The sequence below is a fragment of the Scyliorhinus torazame genome, chromosome 20 (genome assembly GCF_047496885.1).
Source record: "Scyliorhinus torazame isolate Kashiwa2021f chromosome 20, sScyTor2.1, whole genome shotgun sequence".
NCBI classification, from domain to species: domain Eukaryota; kingdom Metazoa; phylum Chordata; class Chondrichthyes; order Carcharhiniformes; family Scyliorhinidae; genus Scyliorhinus; species Scyliorhinus torazame.
The window spans coordinates 12,436,877-12,455,858 of NC_092726.1; the positions used below are offsets into that span (position 1 = coordinate 12,436,877).

The 18,982-nt window shown below is 50.8% G+C and overlaps 1 protein-coding gene and 1 non-coding gene across 2 annotated transcripts in view; both read left to right on the forward strand.

Moving 5' to 3' along the window:
• Nucleotides 1–18,982, forward strand: part of LOC140396869 (leucine-rich repeat transmembrane neuronal protein 4-like) — a 153,174-nt gene that overhangs the window by 30,154 nt on the left and 104,038 nt on the right. The gene's annotated exons all lie outside the window — the stretch shown is intronic.
• On the forward strand, nt 10,757–10,859 carry LOC140397426 (U6 spliceosomal RNA). Its single transcript, XR_011936865.1, has one exon. It is a non-coding gene; the product is annotated as a U6 spliceosomal RNA (small nuclear RNA).

Genomic DNA, 18,982 nt, shown 5'->3' on the forward strand with positions numbered 1-18,982 from the left:
GCGAGCCTGCCCGTATGCCTTCAGTAAATATATCTTTGTAACCTCTATGCTGTCTTTCAGTGGAAAATTGGACAGGCGTTGGCTCTGCTCACTGCATCAATGTTGCGGAAGCCACGGTAGAGCCTTGTGGAACACATCGCAGCTTGGGAACCAGCACTCCAAGGGAGCTCCAGCTACCACTACTGGGCTCCCTGTTAGTTGCTGCTCCTGCATTTAGTTCACCTCCTCCCGACCCCAGGCCAGCCTTTCTTGACCTAGGGCACCGCTGCCTTACGCGAGTGGCGTCTTCCACACCCACAGCGTGTACGGCCAAAGTGGTGCGGCCTGGCGTGTCTCGCATTGGGCTCAGAAAATGTGGGCAAGCAACCTCGTCAGCTCTCCTTGCTGCTCCTCTCTTTAGGTGGGCGCACGTGGTGTCCAGCTTCACTAGGGGTGTATGTGTTTGCTAGCTGGAGTGCCAAATACCCATGACTTCCCGGAATATTCAGGACATGGAATTGGAGCCCGGATCCGACTGGATTTCAAGTGGGGCATCCACTATTGTGCTCATTCCCTCCACCCCCATCTCCATTTTGGCAGATGCGGCTCCGAGGGAAAAGGCCCCTGGGGCGTGGGTGACCACACCCGCTGTGGTCAGGATAGGTTCAGTGATATTCAGCTCCGCAATGTCCCCACAGCCTGCACAATTGCTCCATTCCTCCAACTCTGCCGATTGTGCCGCCCTCCTCAAGACTAACTGACCCACAAGTGACCGCATGCCTTCAGCCATTTGAGCCGCAAGATCCCCCTCTTTCATCCAGGCCTTTGGCCAGCCCTCCAGGTATGGTCCTCTTGCGGAGGAAGGGAGGGAGGGGGGGCGGGTGAAAGAGGAGTTGCAGGATTGCTGTATTTTCCCTTCCATTCACATCACTGATTGCGCTCATCTTAATGAACTTTAACACCGGTAAATATTCATCAACCTCCATCAATTCTACAGCGCCATTCGGGCAGCGAGTGAGTGGATGAAATGCAAGAGAGCTCCAAGTTCTTTTCACGAGGTGATTGTGGATGGCCCTTTGCAGCCTTCGCCTGAAGTAAGTAATAATTAAGTCAGTGATGAGGAGGTCGGTCCTAGCGAAGGAGTAAAAAAAAGCACTTGCATGATGCAGTGCATTATCATCCTGCCTGCCAGGTTTGTCCCGCTGCAAGATCCCATGAACAACAGTCGCCACTTTAACTGTCGTTGGCAGCGTTGGTTTGAGGGAGAAATGCATCGTGGGCCGCCGGGAGAGTTCCCCACTTAATAATAAGAATAATGTTTATTATTGTCGCAAGCAGGTTTACATGAACACTGCAATGAAGTTACTGTGAAAAGCCCCGAGTTGCCACATTCCGGCACCTGTTCGGGTACACTGAGGGAGACTTCAGAAGGTCCAATTCACCTGACAAGCACTTCTTTCAGGACTTGTGGGAGGAAACCGGAGCCCCCACGGGACCTCGACTGATTGTCTTTTCCCTGCTTCTCTGACCGAGCTTGACCTGGTTAAGTGTCAACCTTTATCTGATAATGCTCCTCCTGGTGAAACTCCTTCGCTTTTATCCTTGACTGGTAGGTACGACGGCTGAAGGTAACAGCCAGTTTATATTCCACCCACCCTGTCCTTCATATCACCATCATAACTTGGTATTTAGACAATGAGCAATCAATTTAACCATTGAAAATAAGATCATGCAAAAGCCTATTTGGAAGAAAGACCTACTTGTGGAGTATTAATTTTTATTTGCACCAGTCAGTGTACTCAATTACACTCAGCTCCCCAAACTGCAGTAGAAATGTTTTTCTTAAAACTCATTGAAAGTCTGATCATCTACCTTTTAACAGAGCGGCTCATCTTTCAGGCAGGATTCTTCAAACGCGGAGTTATGATAAATGAGCTCCAAGCAGATTGCCTGCCTCGTAACTGAGAGGCGGCTGCTGGAAAATTGCTTCTTCCTTGATAACCTTAGAAACTCCCCCAGTTGTGAGTCAGGAATCTATACCAGGCCTGTCTGATGCAGCAGCGATTCTCACAATCATAATTTGGCAAGCGCAGGGCTCACAACTTGCCCTGTTGATGGGGCAACTAATAAACTGTTTGCAGAGTCCAAATATTTGTGTTTAAATTCCTTCAGGTCCTTGCTCCTCCCCGGACACTGGGACCGCCAAAAGGTCAGCAAAATCCTTTTCACTCAACTTGCCACCTGCACATTGATTCTGTCTACATCTCCTGCTGCCTGCCTCAGGAAGGCAGACAGCATTATCCGTCCCCACCCAGGCTTTGCTTTCTTCCAGACCCTGCCACCAGGCAGAAGATATCGGGGCAAAATTCTGCGGAAACGGCGCGATGTCCGCCGACTGGCGCCCAAAACGGCGCAAATCAGTCGTGCATCGCGCCGCCCCAAAGGTGCGGAATGCTCCGCATCTTTGGGGGCCGAGCCCCAACCTTAAGGAGCTAGGTCGGCGCCGGACGAATTTCCGCCCCGCCAGCTGGCGGAAAAGGCCTTTGGTGCCCCGCCAGCTGGCGCGGAAATGACATCTCCGGGCGGCGCATGCGCGGGAGTGTAAGCGGCCGCTGACGGCATTCCCGCGCATGCGCATTGGAGGGATTCTCTTCTGCCTCCGCCATGGTGGAGACCGTAGCGAAGGCGGAAGGGAAAGAGTGCCCCCACGGCACAGGGCCGCCCGCGGATCAGTGGGCCCCGATCGCGGGCCAGGCCACCGTGGGGGCACCGCCCGGAGCTAGATCGCCCCGTGCCCCCCCCCCCCAGGACCCCAGAGCCCCCCCGCCGGTAAGGTAGGTGGTTTAATCTACACCGGCGGGACAGGCATTTTAGCGGCGGGACTTCGGCTCATCCGGGCCGGAAAATCGTGGGGGGGGGCCCCGCCGACCAGCGCGGCGCGATTCCCGCCCCTTGAATCTCCGGTGCCGGAGAATTCGGCAACCGACGGCGGCGGGATTCACGCCAGCACCCGGCGGGGGGTCGGAGAATCTCGCCCCAGAAGTCTGAACACCTGCACATCCAGACATAGGAACAGCTTCCTCCCCACAGCTACTAGACTCCTCAACGACTCTCCCACAGACTGATCTGTTCCCTGTAAGAATACTAGTCACAACGCTCATGCTCATGCATTTGCTTTGTTTGGCCCCTTGTTCCACGCTGTAACCAATCACTGTTTGTCGATGTACCATTTGTCAATGTACTCTGTCGATTATTCGTTTTTTGTCTGCTATGTACGTTCCCTCGGCCGCAGAAAAATACTTTTCACTGTACTTCGGTACATGTGACAATAAATCGAATCAAAACAAAGATCACTCCTCCACGTCGGCCCTCGTATGTCAATTGCTTTCAGCAGCACAGGCCACGATTTCTGGAATTTCCTCCCGAAATTCTCCCCCCCCGCCCAAAAAAAAAACTCGCCTTTACTGCCAACACACTGACCAGCCTTTGAGATTCTCTGTCCCACCGGCAGCGCACCCCTTTCCCCAGGTTCTTCAATGGGAAATCCCATTGACGAGAGGCAGGAGCAGAGTATCCCGCGGCTGGAGGACTGGAAAATGCAGCCCATAATCATACAGAGTCTCGCAGCTTCGTGGCTGCCAGTCAGAGTCTGGAATCGATCTGAGGCAAAAGCCCGCTCTTGCTCGGGTGGAGCCCCCCATTCCCCCCCACCTACTTTTTCCAGGTCATGCGACCCTATCGGCCAATTACCTCCATAAAGGGACCAGACACCACAGAAAGCCAGGCAGGACGACGAGCAAGAGAACCGAACGGGGAGGAACCATGAATTGGCAGCAGAGAGCCATTTTAGCGAGACAAAACAAGAAGATTGAGGCAGAGGCAAAACGAGACAGAAGAGAAACGAGGATTGAGCAAGAGAGGGGAAGGAAAATTAGGGAAGGCAGCAAGGGTCAGAGGCAGAGGGAGTCGGATGGAAAGACAGAGGCAGTGGAGGAGCAGGGAGACAGACAGCCGACAAGGGGCTAGAGAAAAAGAGTAGTGGAGAGGCAGGTAGAGAGAGACAGTGAGAAACAGACGCAAGAGAAATAGGGAGAGATGGGCAGACACGGATAGTATGAGACAGAGAGACTGCAGAGAAACACAACAACAGAAAAAAAAAAGGGGGGGGGGAAATTCAACAAGTGAGAATTTTAGGTGTCCTCTGTATTGTGCAGAAGGTTCTCCAAGTCTAAACAACATCTCATCAGGGGGAAATCCCACTCCTGCTTGACTGAATATCAATATAAGTTACAACGGCATTGTTGCAATCATTGGGGGTACGAACGAGGCAAGAGACAATTCCATCACAAGTACAGGTTTTAGGGCAGCACGGTGGCGCAGTGGGTTAGCATTGCTGCCTCACGGCTCTGAGGTCCCAGGTTCGATCCCGGCTCTGGGTCACTGTCCGTGTGGAGTTTGCACATTCTCCCCGTGTTTGCGTGGGTTTCGCCCCCACAACCCAAAAATGTGCAAGGCTAGGTGGATTGGCCACGCTTAATTGCCCCTTCATTGGAAAAAATAATTGGGTACTCTAAATTTCTAAAAAAAAAGAAAGAAGTCCAGGTTTTGATATCAATTGCTCCAGTGTCCTGTTTGTCAGTTTTCAATAAATGCTGCGTCTGCCAATCACCACTTTATTCTTTCAGTCAGGAAACCAATTTGTTCTGTACCGCCTCCCAGCACCAGGCTGTGCCCTAAGGAAAGTTTGAACTACAATGTGCATCTTCTCAGAAAGCTCTCCTGGGCAAGAAGCATAGGAATATTAGACTTGAAATGGCGCAGTGTGAATTTTGGCCTGTGAATTACTTCATTCCCAATTCCAGGTGTTGCCCGTTGAAAATAATATGGCAGAGCTTTTTTTAAAAATTATCATTTCTGCTCTTTAATGTGGTAGTTAAAACAGTGGGAAATGGAATTTCATTCAAACCCACTGAGTCTTTAGATGCTAAAATTTAGATTGCACAATTATACTAAATGCTGGCATGCAAAATCTGCAAATTTTCAGACAGTACCTCTTAAATACTCCAGTGGTTTAAAAATGTTAATATTCAGACCATGAGCCATGCTAATGTTCATACTGTACCATGAACTGCACAAATTATTCCTCTCCTCCCCATCACCAGTGCTGCCTATTGTTTACCACCGAGCAAGTGTCCTTCCCCGCTCCTCCCTTAACCCGTCTGCTGCTGACACTCTCATCAACGATCCCATCTCTCTCTCTCTCTCGGCACCTCCCACCATCCGCAAACTACAGCTCGTTGAAGACCCCGTTACACGTCTCCCATCCCGCGGCAATTCCCGCTCACTGCCGGTCCTCCAATGCCACCGATTTAAAATTCCAACATTTGTCTTTGATGTTCCTGATGGACCTCACCCCCTTCCTTGACTCTGTGACTTCCAACATCCCTACAATGTTCTGTGTTCCTCTGTCTCTGCCCTTGGACGCGGCTCCATGCCCGAGGCCCCTCCCTGTAAAGTGTGACATAATCTGCATTCAACAGCATTCATTTGCACTCATTTGATATCAGTGACTTATCCACCTTCAGACAATCATTCAGCCAATAATTTACATTATATTTATATATCAGGGTGACATAAATGCCATCAATTTCCCCATTGGTGATCATTCAAGCATTTGGACACCAAAAATTATCATGGAATTTATTTTCCATGTTTCTGAATTGCACGAGCTTCAAAAGTCAAAAAACTGAACTACCTTAGGAAAATGTTTTGATTAGGTTTTTAATGCTTTCTTTATAACCTGCAACTCAAGCAGCACAACCCTGCCCAGGACTGCGCACGCCCGCCCCCTCCCCCAGCCGTGCTCACCCATCCTCCTCCCCCACTGCACCGCCGCCAGCCCCCACCTCCCGCAACCCCGGGATCGCAGAAGTTATCTCCCTGTCGAGCAATTTCTGACTTTTCTTCTGTCCCCCCGCCCCCCACCCCCCCCCCCCACTCAAACTTTCAAAAGTCAAACATTTAGGGTGGGTAAGTTATCAGTGCATTATTAATATTAGTGGATATGACCAAAGCCTTGGACAAAGAGTTTAAGTGCGTTTTTAAAATTTGGGGAAAATCACGGATCCCCTCATCTCCCACTCGCACTCCCACCATCTCACCCACTCTCTCTCTCCTACCCCTATCTCGTCCTCTCTCGCTGTGCCACACCACACCCCCTACTCCCTCTCTCCCACCCTCTCCCAAGCATCACTGACAAGGTCAGCATTTGTTGCTCATCGCCAATTTACCCTTGAACTGAGTGGTTTGCCAGGCCTTTGCAGAGGGACAGCTGAGAGCCAACCACAATGCTGTGGGTCTGGAGTCACATGTAGGCCAGATTTGGGAAGGACTGGCTGATTTCCTTCCCCAAAGGACATTAATAGATAGGTTTTTGATCAATAAGGGGATTAGGGGTTATGAAGGAGAATGGGGATGAGAAAAATATCAGCCATGATTGACTGGTAAAGCAGGCGCGATTGGCCGAATGGTCTAATTCTGCTCCTCTGTTTTATGGTCTTATTAAGTGAGTTAACCAAATGGGGTTTTAAGACGATCGAAGGTCTCCATCACTGAGAGTGACTTTACCCAATCCCATGTTTTATCAATTGAATTTAAATTCCACCAGCTGCCTTGGTGGGATTTGAACCCATGTCCCCCACGGCAGGAGAGTGGGCAAAGAAGTGGCAGACGGAATACAATGTGGAAAAGTGTGAGGTTATGCACTTTGGTCGGAAGAAGAGAGGCATGGACTATTTTCTAAATGAGAAAAGGCTTCGTAAAATCAGAAGCACAAAGGGACTTAGGAGTCCTTGTTCACGATTCTCTCAAGGTTAATGTGCAGGTTCAGTCGGCAGTTAAGAAGGCAAATGCAATGCTAGCGTTCATGTCGAAAGGGCCAGAACACAAAAGCAGGGATGTACTGAGGCTGTACAAGGAAGGCTCTGGTATTGTGAGCAGCTTTGGGCCCCGTATTTAAGGAAGGATGTCCTGGCCTTGGAGACGGTCCAGTGGAGATTCACAAGAATGAACGCCAAGAATGAAGGACTTGTCATACGAAGGACGGTTGAGGACCCTGGGTCTGTACTCGTTGGGAGTTTAGAAGGATGAGTGGGAATCTAATTAAAACTTACAGAATTCGGAGAGGCCTTGATAGAGTGGAAATGGAGAGGATGTTTCCACCAGTAGGAGAAACTAGAACCAGAGGACGCAGCCTCAGACTGAAGGGACGATCCTTTAAAACAGAGATGAGGAGGAATTTCTTCAGCCAGAGGGTGGTGAATCTGTGGAACTCTTTGCCGCAGAAGACTGTGGGGACCAAGTCACTGAGTGTCTTTCAGACAGTGTTTATTGGTTCTTGATTAATCAGGTGATCAGGGGTTATGGGGAGGAGGCTGGAGGATTGGGACGAGAAACATATCAGCCACGATTGAACGGCAGAGCAGTCTAGAAGGGCCGAATGGCCCAATTTTCCCCTTATGTCTTATGGTCTTATTTCTGGATTACTAATCCACACATTACCCACACAACACACTCCCCAAAACTCCCTCCTCTGGCTGTATGTTGATTGTGTCTGAGGTTGCTCCCATGAAGTGCTTGGACTGCTTCCCGATTGCTGATGGTGCCATGCAAAGGCAGGCCGCTGTTGCCGCGTGAATGCACTCGTGCTCGGGCTGCGCAGTTGGGCTACTAACTCGGATTCTGTCAGATCAAGGGCAAAGTGCTTTTCCCTGCTTCAGAAATGGCAAGTGCATCCGGCCACTTGTGACATGTGCTTGAAGCGCTTTCTCCTCAATTACTGGCAGTGGAAGCTTCTAATTCCTTCTTCGTCGGAGTCAGACGCGACAAAACTAACATAACACCCAAGCCATCTGGCGAAACATAAATCATGCCAGCTTTTATGGTCTCCCTTGAAAAAAAAAAGCTAATTGATATTCCAAAATGCTTGGGCATAACACAAACACAAAATTGAGAAACCCATCGCGCAGGAAGGTCAGCGCCAAAGTCACCGTTTTCTGCTCCAGCTTCAGGATGAAGGGAAACCATTTTTTTCCCCCTCGCCAGAGATGATGCCTGCTGCACTGATCTCTGAAGCTGGTGCCACCAGTCTATAACAGTGCCGCAGTATTGCCTTGGTGTCCATTATCCGTTTGCTCTCTGCCCCTGGCGGCCTGTTAATGTTTTTAGATTCTTCAACATCCATCAATAATAAATTTCTGGAGAGTAATTTAATTGTATTATTGATGCGCGGGTTTAAAATTTCTTTAATTCTGATTTATAATCATTGCAATGTGCGCATCAATCACCCTCTGCGCGGTTTTATGCAGTCATCCTCCCTGCGTGATGTGCCTGAGGTGCAGGCAGTATTTCCGTCCTGCACATTTCATATTTGGTCACTTGCCGTCACTTGGTGGGATGTTTGCAGACCAGACAAGAAAACTTTCGGCCCATCATCTCTCTGCAACCCCTCCATTTGAACTTATCCCCACTTCCCTTCGCCGAGTCCTGGATTTTCCACTGCTTCGGATATTGATCTCAGGTGACAGTTTTTCTCTCTCGGCAGCCCCCCCCCTCACCCCCTCGCCACTCATTTCTGAGATAGCAAGGCTGCCGTTTATCACGCATCCCTCATTGCCCTCGAGAAGGTGAAGGTGAGCCACCTTCTTGAACCCCTGCAGCCCATCTGGTGTGAGCCCGCCTCCACCCGCAATGCTGTTGCCCAGGATTTTAACCCAGCAATATATTTCCAAGGCGCAGATTAGTGGGAAGCCAGAGGACTGGGAAGCCTTTAAAAGCGAGTAGAGGACAACTAAAAAAGCAATAAGGGGGGAGAAGATGAAGTATGAGCGCAAGCTAGCTAGTAATATAAAGGAAGGTAGGAAGAGTTATTTTCAATATATAAAAGGTAAGATAGAGGCAAAAATAGACATTGGACCACTAGAAATTGTGGCTGGAGAAGTAATAATAGGAAACAAAGAAATGGCAGACAAGCTGAATAGTTACTTTGCATCAGTCCTCACGGTGGAAGACACCAGTGGGATGCCAGAGCTCCAGGAGAACCAGGGGGCAGAGGTGAGTGCAGTGGCCATTATTGAGGAGAAGGTTCCGGGGAAACTGAAAGGTCTGAAGGTGGATAAGTCACCTGGACCAGATGGACTGCACCCCAAGGTCCTAAAAGAGATAGCTGAGGAAATTGTGGAGGCATTGGTTATGGGGAGAAGGCAGGAGAATGGGGATGAGAAAATACCAGCCATGATTGAATGGCGGAGCAGACTCGATGGGCCGAGTGGCCTAATTCTGCTCCTATGTCTTATGGTAACTGGTGAATGGAACTTATTTTCATCTTAATTTTGTTTTGCACTGTGAAGATACTGCATTTCTAAATCTAGTAAACAACGAATGGGTTCTGGAGGAAAACACTCTCAATGGATGCCATTTCTCACTGCGTTGCATCCGGCGCAGATCTCGCCACGCAGGGCAAATATGGGTTTCGCACCGAGAGCCGAGCCATGCACGACGTGCCCCACCTGCTATTGGGATCACGCCCTCACTGGCCCTGATCCAGATAATCATACTTAATTTGTCATTTGTCTCATTTAAATGGGTGCCAGGGGTTCGAGGCAGTCTTCCGGCTTCCCCGGCCGCGCCAGCCAGGCCTAACTCTGGCAGGGATTACTACTGGTCTCCAGACAGGATGGCCACACCGGGGGCGGGGCTCGGTAGCACAGTGGTTAGTGCTGTTGCTTCACAGCTCCACAGTCCCGGGTTCGATTCCCGGCTCGGGTGACTGTCTGTGCGGAGTCTGCACGTTCTCCTCGTGTTTGCGTGGGTTTCCTCTGGGTTCTCCGGTTTCCTCGCACAAGTCCCGAAAGATGTGCTGTCAGGTGAATTGGATATTCTGAATACTCCCTCTGTGTACCCGCACAGGTGCCGGAATGTAGCGATGAGGGGCTTTTCACAGTAACGTCATTGCAGTGTTAATGTCAGCCTACCTGTGACAATAATAAAGATTATCAAAAAAGGCCATTGGAGTCCCCGGATGCTCGGGGACAGGGCAGGGCAGTGCCTGGCACCCTAGCACTGCAGGACCAAAAGGCAGGACCACACCCATAAAGAAGTGGATGAAGAGGACGATGAAGGGGGTTGGTGCTGAAAGAGAGGGGCCTTAAAGGTGGGGGGCCCTCAGCGACCCCATAATGGGAGATGCTCACTTTGAGGAGGAGCAGGGGGGGGGGGGCGGCGGCATTGGCCTGATGCCCACAGGGATGGATAGGTGTGGGGCCGGGTCACCCTCAATGCCTGTAAATGTGTGTGTGGGGGGGGGGGGGGGGCTGCCACGTGGAATTTTAGTGTCGGGTAGGAGGTTTCCGCTCCAGGGTTGAGGGTGTTGCCCCTGTCTGTGGGGAACGTGAGGTCTGTGGATCCTCAACCACATTTTGAGATCTGGGAACCCTCTGAAAATGGTGCCCCGATCTCTGAGGGGCCAGCCTTACCGGCAACTTTAGTTCGCCACTGCAGAAAAAAAGGTGTGAGATTTTTCAGTGAGAAACTCCCCAAGTTCTAAAAGAATTACTAAGTGTGAGTGAATGCAGGTCTGGATTGCACCCAAACACCGGTGTGAATTACCCCACAAAATCTGCCCAAAATGACACTGAATGGTATGTTACTTTCTTGTTAGGATACATCTGTGAAGGGCATTATTTAATTGAGTGTTCAGAGCACATATAAATAAGGGACAGTTACAGCTTCAGCACCACATAAACTAAAATTGGAATGAGAGAAGGTTCGAATGGCCCCTGCACAAGGTTAACACACAAATCTGTGAAATCATTCATGTTAGCTGTGTACCGTCGCTACACTGGTAACACACGAGCCTCTGGATCAGAAGGTTGTGAGTTCAAGCCCCACTTCAGACCCTCGAACACACTGGCGTGCCTGAGGGTGTGCTGCACTGTCGCAGTTACCATCATGGAAAGCCATTTCAGGGGCTGTTAATTGACTGTTCGTTCTTGTGTTCAATTGATGCACTGAAAAGAGTACAAACCGAGTCTGTGGGTGAGATTTACCGGCCTCGTCTTGGTGATGCGACGAGGCAGCCGAATCACGCGAGAGGCCTCTGGCGGAATCTCTCGTCAATGTAGGAAATGATGAAACGGGACTCTGTTTCCTGGCCCGTTCAATCGCGCCCTGCAAATTTCCTTTAAAGTTTCGCTTTTATTACGGTGCCCTTTTGGGGGGCTGTCAACTGGTTAATTTGTTTGTCAGTTTACTGATTTAATCACTGCACCGAAAAATGGTAGGAATAGGGGGGAGTTGGGACACTGGGTGTGTGGTGAGGAGAGCTGCATGACTGAACAAAGTCACGCAGCTCTGGCAATAAAGAAAGTCATGGTTTCGACTTGGCCAGCTGGTCTGGATGCGATTAAGAGCTTGAACCCGTGAATGCCCAACTTACTAAGGGTGGAAAAACATAACTTTTAGAGACAGTGAGAGGCCATTCGGCCCAAATGGCGCTCGACCTGTTCTACAATGACCTACCTACATTCTCGCCATGTCGCAAACGCTTCACACTCTCGTAATTTATCCAATCATCTCCTGAAGCCCGTTGGACTTCAACGGGTTTCCTTGGCAACTTGCCGACCTGACTTTACTTTGCCTAGCTTTAACGCCACCAGCAAGGGGACATCCAATCTCGGCCGGATCGTAAACCTGGGTCCAGAAGTGAGAAGGGAGTGCATCAACTTGAACTACAGTATCCTACACATTTAGCATTCAGGTTGCCAATACTGAAAGTGAAAATGTCAAGAGCCATGGAGAATCATTCATTTGTGTCTACCAACCCCAAGAATAGGAACCTTCTCTTCAGGGAATTACAAAGTACAGCTGAAAATTGCTGCTGGATTTTCTTGGATGGTAACATACCTGAAGCAGTGGGATTCAATGCCTGTATGAAGCATTCAGGGTGACTTTTACTCATTCAGTAAACCCTTTCATGTGATCTTTAAGGCTGTGAAGATCTAACCAGGTTTGAACAAGTCCCCTGATGACTGCGTCTAGCCGGGTGTTTCCTGGTGCTCGCAGAGCTCAGAAACACCACGCTGTCTATCGGGACTCTGGTTCAATTCGGGGTCTCAGTGGGGAACTCCCTGTCAAGGCCGCACTTGTCCCGTTTCTAACACTGAGGGGCTCAGCTCACCAGAACTCCTCAGTGCAAGAGGAGATTGGGACCTCCCCTTCCAACGCGACCCCCAAACCCCCCAAAACCCCAACTCTGATAAGGGGGTCCTCGGGGGCCCCCGTGCATCCCCCCCCCAACCTCCCCGGGGTCCCTACTGCACATGCACTGCACACTCTGGGCCCAATACCCGGCGCAGGTAATATGCTAGCTTGACACCAGTGCCAGCCTGGCACCCTGGTAGTCCCCATGCCAGCTGGCAGTGCCACCTAGACACCTTGGAAATGCCAGGCTGGCACCCAGGTGCCACTATCAGTGGGACAGGCTGTCAGCGCCAGGGTGCGATCATGCCCAGAAGTACCTGGGGCCCCCGAACCCCTCGGAGACCCCCACGCGTGTCGTTCAGTCTGGTCCCCGTTTGTAGAGACCAGCACTGAACGGCGCTCGCCCGAAGTCTATGAGGCGAAGGGGTTAGATCCCAACATCTCGGGTAGGTCATGGGAGAGCATATTAGTTGTCTCAATGTGATACGCAGATTTGCAAAATAGTGACACCGCGCATCGCGATGCCTCGCGAGATCGCGTTAGATCCCGCAAAGTGTGACGAGCCAGGTAGATCCCGGACTTAGGATCTGCCGGAATCTTAGAGCCATGCCTCACTGCCTTCCGAGTGCAACTTGGCCGACAGATCGCAGCGGTAGCTTCTGAGGTGTTTCAGACGTTGCCCTGTCAGCGTTAAGCAATTCCAGATCAGCTACGATTAATGTTAAATACGTTCTGAAGTTTTTTAACATTGCGTTTGCAAGCATCTCTGGGTCAGGTTGCAGGAGAGGTTAGAAACAAAGCAAAGCTCCCTTCACAAAGTCCCACTGACTGTGAAGCACGCAGCGATGAGGAATGGTGGAGGCGTCAGCCTTGGCTCAATGGTAGCACAGTTGAAGCCACATCCCCTTGTGCCTCAACGAATCTAGGCTGACACTTAGATGCAGTGCTGAGAGAGCCCTGGAGGGTTGCAAGTTCCAACTTTGGACTAGATTGTGAACCAAAGTTCCATCTGCCCCCACAGGGGACATGGACGATCCAGTGGCATTATTCCATGCAGGATAGGGGATGTAACATTAGTGTCCCGGCCAATTTAAATCTGGTCTCTGTAACACCGTGGCTTGCAAAACCTTGCGAATGAGCTGCCATGTTTCCATTATCACAACACAATGGCAGCACTTGAAAACTCCTTGAACAGATCTGTAATGTCCTGAGGTTGTGAAAGATGTGACAACCATGCCAATTCTTTCATGTACACAGTAAACAGGAATATACTGAGAAAGGTAGATGAAATGAGAGATCTTGGCGTGCAAGTGCACAGGTCCCTAAAGTTAGCAGTGCAAGTAGATAAGGCTGTAAAGAAGGCATATTGAATGCTTCTCCCTCCCCCATTGGCAGAGGTCTACAGTACAAAGTAGAGATATAATGATGGAACTGTATAAGACACTGGTGAGGCCACAACTGGAGTATTGTGTGCAGTTCTGGTCACCACATTACAAGAAGGACGTAATTGTTCTGGAGAGCAGAGAATATTTACTGGAATGTTGCCAGTGTTGGAGAATTGCAGCTATGAGATGTCTCCCCTTGACATTCAATGGTATTACAGTTGCTGAATCCCGCCTATCAACATCCTCGGGGTTACCACTGACCAGAAACTGTGCTGAACCAATACTGTGGCTGCAAGATCAGGTCAGAGGCTGGGAATTTCCCCAGAGATTAACACACCTGTTGACCCCCTCAAAGCCTGTCTACCATCGACAAGGCACAAGTCGGGAGTGTGATGGAATACTCTCCACTTGCCTGGATGAGCGCAGCTCCGACAACACTCAAGGAGCTCGGTACCATCCAGGACAAAGCATCCCGCTTGATTGGCACCCCTTCCACCAACTTCAACATTCACTCCCTCCTCCATTGGCGCGCCGTGTACACCATCTACAAGATGTCCTGCAGCAACTTGCCAAGGCTGCTCCGACAGCATCTTCCAAACTCATGACGTCTACCAACTTGAAGGATAAGGGCAGCTTGCGTGGGTGGATACCGAGTGCCTGTTGGAGAATCAAGAACTAAGGGTCATAGTCTGGGGATAAGGGCCAGATATTTTGGACCGGGACGAAGACAAATTTCTTCACTCAGAGGACTGTGACCCTCTGAAAGTTTTTACTGGATTCAGGGCCGGGATGACTATACTTTTGTGCACAAAGGGAATCGAGTTTTGCAGGGATGGGGTGGGAACGTTGAATAGTCATGATCGCATCGAATGCCGGGCAGGGCAGGCTGGAAGGGAGGTATGGATGACCCTCTCTGTTAATTATGCTGGGCGAGGTGGCTGGTGTGCGGGTGGGCGGGCGGGGGGGCGGGTGAGGGGGGGGGGTTAGAAATCGTCATCATAAGGAAACAATTAACAGAAAATGATCTTTCTGATTTGGTTTAATTATGCTCATCATGACTTTCTTCCTCACATTGCAATATTTCCGTTCACTGTTTGAAACAGTGCCCGGATTGGGTAGGCCAACAGCTGTCTAACCTTTCTACTCTTGAGGCACTCATTTACCCCAGTCAAGAAGGCAACTTTCCCGATTGACCCAAAAACTCGAAAGTGATGAGCGCTCTCTGTGCATCGCTGGGGAAACATGTAGCTTGGCACTGCATGTGCAGAGAGCTTCAAAATAAATTAAAGGTATGGAAACCTGCTGCACACTTCAGTGGAGATAATTAAGTTTATTTTTAAAATTAGATCTGGGGCGAAATTCTCCCGAAACGGCGCGATGTCCGCCGACTGGCGCCCAAAACGGTGCAAGTCAGTCGGGCATCGCGCCACCCCAAAGGTGCGGAATGCTCCGCATCTTTCGGGGCTGGGCCCCAACCTTAAGGGGCTAGGTCGGCGCCGGACGAATTTCCGCCCCGCCAGCTGGCGGAAAAGGCCTTTGGTGCCCCGCCAGCTGGCGCGGAAATGTCATCTCCAGGCGGCGCATGCGCGGGACTCCAGTGGAGGGAGACTCTTCTGCCTCCACCATGGTGGAGACCCTGGCGGAGGCGAAAGGGAAAGAGTGCCCCCACGGCACAGGCCCGCCCACGGATCGGTGGGCTACCCCCCGGGGTCAGATCGCCCCGCGTCCCCCCCCCCCCAGGACCCCGGAGCCCGCCCGCGCCGCCTTGTCCCGCCGTTAAGGTAGGTGGTTTAATCTACGCCGGCGGGACAGGCATTTTAGCGGCGGGACTTCGGCCCATCCGGGCTGGAGACTCGCGCGGGGGGGCCCGCCAACCGGCGCGGCGTGATTCCCGCCCCGCCGAATCTCCGGTGCCGGAGACTTCGGCAACCAGCGGGGGCGGGATTCACGCCAGCCCCCGGCGATTCTCCGACCCGGCGGGGGGTCGGAGAATCTCGCCCCTGGTTTTAGTGAAGGAGCCTCCAGGCAATCCTGTCTCAGATTCCCAGTTGTGAGTTGCAAATAATCCACACTCTTGTTCAAGATTCTCACTCAATAAGCTGCTGTTAATCCCCCCAATTATCAAACTGTGAAAGTGCAGATCAAATCTTCAACCGGGCAAAATCTTCACCACTTAATATGTCAAGCCCTGGATAATTATTTGTAAATTGAGTGTAAAGATAGAGTCTCCCCAATTACCCATGGCTCTTGGTCATGGTGAGCGGCCCTTATCGCCTACCACCCATCCAGTTTCCCTCCCGTCCTGGTAGCTTTCCTCACATGGCAACAGTGGCAAGTTTAGTTTTAAGTTTTCGATTGCAGGTAAAAGCTGGAGATGAAATGGAAGGCTATGAATGGACACTTTCCCCGACAGGATTGACCCCTTTGCCAATGAGAGTCAGAAGCTGCAGCGTCAACAGAAGGGGTTTTCAATTGAAGATGGGGACTCGCTGTATCTTCCCTTCAAAAGCAGTCACCCTGACCTTCAAGCCAACACGCTCGCACTGAAACTCTGCTTCAGCCTTCGCAAGGAAGCTAATTTCTTTTTTCCTCACATGGGTGGGACAGATCGTGTGGTGGCCTTGAGGCACAGCGGGTCAGTAGCCCCGAGTTCAGACCCCACTCCAGGACTTGACGGTCACGGGAGCGTGGCCAGACAGGTTGATCCAACACGCCTGGCGGCAGGCGGTAAGAGCGGGTGAGTTTCCCCTGGTCAGCCATACGGCAGAAGGCAACGGCAAGCCGCTGCACGACTTGGCCAAGCACAATCACCAACTCTCGACGGAGGGCCATGGTCGCGAATGCCCTCTTGGGGCACGGCGCCAGGTGAAGGAGAAATGCAGATTGCGATCTAACCGTCACGTTCACGGAGTCCTGAAACATTGCCGAAAGATTTCAACACTGATTCAGAAAATTCTTTTCAAAAATGCCTCCCCCTCCTGACACCAACTGTTCCTGGGCCGGAGGCTGGTCGACCAAGAGAGGCACATCATAGCTGAGCCAGTTTCTGTTCTCACCGGACACCTACACTACTGCACTTCCCAATAGGACTGAATCGAGGAGGAGGACAGAAGATAAATTCTGCCCCACCCCAGCACCATTCCAACAATGCCCACAGCTCCCCCCGCCTCCCCCCCCTCCCGGCTTCCCATCGCTCATTAACCCCAAGTGCTGGCCCAGACAGTGATTAGTCAATTTAGCACTTCCCCAGAGTGTGCGCTGTCTTGCTGCAGATAAGGTGAGTGGGTTCCAAATCCCACTCCAGAGGCCAGGGCACATAATACAGGCTGACAATCCCAGCACAGCACTGGGGAAGCATTGGGGGAGTGCTGCATTGCCAGAGGTGCTGACGTTAAACCCAGGCCCTCTGCCCCCTCTTAACGTGGACGGAGCGGGTTGTGAATCACAACCTGGAAGACAAGCAGGGGAGTCCTCCTCAGTGCCCTGGCTGTTACTTATCCTTCAACAAATATGACTCAAAGAATTCATCCGCTCTTTTATTTCAGCGGCTATTTGCTGGCACATACTCCACATTGCAACACCGACTACATTTCAAGAAAGGCTTAATTGGCTGTAAAGTGCTCTGGGATATCCTGAAGCCATGAAAAGAGCTGTGTGAATGCCAGTTCTTGCTTCTTTTTATCTCTCTTAATGCAACTGAGAGATGACCAGAACTTAATAGCGCTCTTGGGCCTTTTAATAAATGCTCAGGCTGAATCGATACAACCTTAAATTCTGTTTTAGGTTCTGTCGGTACTTTTCTCTGTTGTTACTTCAATGTATAGGCAATGATTATCAACATAAACAAGCTCAAGCTTCCAGCCTGGCCCAATTCAAAGGCGGTGAAAACACTGGCCCAAATCACAGGCGATGGGCTGAGTGGCAGGGCTTTGAGAGGAGGGCTGGATGAGAGGAACATAGGAATTAGGAGCAGAAGGAGCCACTTCAACCCTTCAAGCCTGCTCCGCCATTCAATCAGATTATTGCTGATCCCTTCCTGGGCAGCACGGTAGCACAGTGGTTAGCACAGTTGCTTCACAGCTCCAGGGTCCGAGGTTCAATTCCCGGCTTGGGTCACTGTCTGTGTGGAGTCTGCACGTTCGTGCGTGGGTTTCCTCCAGGTGCTCCGGTTTCCTCCCATAGTCCAAAGGTGCGCGGGTTAGGTGGATTGGCCATGCTAAATTGCCCTTAGTGTCCAAAAAAGGGTTAGTGGGGTTACTGGGTTATGGAGATAGGGTGGAGGTGTGGTCTTGGGTAGGTACTCTTTCCAAGGGCCAGTGCAAATTCTATGATCTCAAATCCACCTCCCCCACTGTTCCCCAGATCTCTTCTAACCCATTTTAAAAATCAGAAACATATCTCCTTCTTGAAAACATTTAATGACGCTGATTCCACCGCACTATGGGGCAGCGTATTCCACAAATTCACCACCCTCAGCGAGAAGTAGTTCCTCTTCATCTCCGTTCTAAATCCACCGCCTCTCAACCGATATCCGTGACCTCTCGTTCCTGATTGCCCCACAAGGGGCAACATTTGGTCCACTTTTACTTTATCAGTCCCTTTTGGTATTTTATGTACCCCAACCAGATCCCCCTCTTATCCATCGAGAGGAAGAGGAAGTCGGGACAGGTCAAGGAAGGTGAGCTAAAGGAGGGTGGTGGGAAGACCAGAGGATGAAGAATGAGGGAAAGGTCAAGGGAGCAAGCTTGGCAAGCAACCCCCATTCATCATCTGACGACACCCAGAATGGGACCAGGATCCTTATTTCCCCGTTTTACTCGTGTTCTATTTGAAAGTACACGGGACCAGTTCAAACCAGTATTCTTATTTTCCTGTTTCACTGCTTTTTAAGTTCTGGGAAAATACAGTCATACATTCTCTGCGGAATTGGGCCATGGAGTCTGGTGAAGTGAACCATTTTTTAAGCGCTGCAATTTCCCCAATGCAGATGCAGATCCCTGGTGATTATGAAGCATTGGCTCTTGTTTACTTGGGAAGAGAATCCATCTCGCACCAGCAATGTGAAGCTAACAAGAAGGAGGCAGAGACCCTGCAAGGGGGGAGAAGATCTGTCTCTCGTTTGTCCTGCAGTTTGGGATCATTTGTTTGTTGATGGGTGACTCCCACCAGGTGGGTGGAAGGGTAGGTGGTGGGCAGAGGGTTGACCTTTTCCACTTGGGGATTTGGGTTCTCAGTAGAATATTGTGGGTTGGGGGGGGGATGTCTGGTGAAGGGCCTTGCCTCCAAATATGGGCTCCAGTTTTCAAGTGGAAACCAAGGGTTTATTCATTAGCCTTGAATATGTCCCACTGCCCATTCTG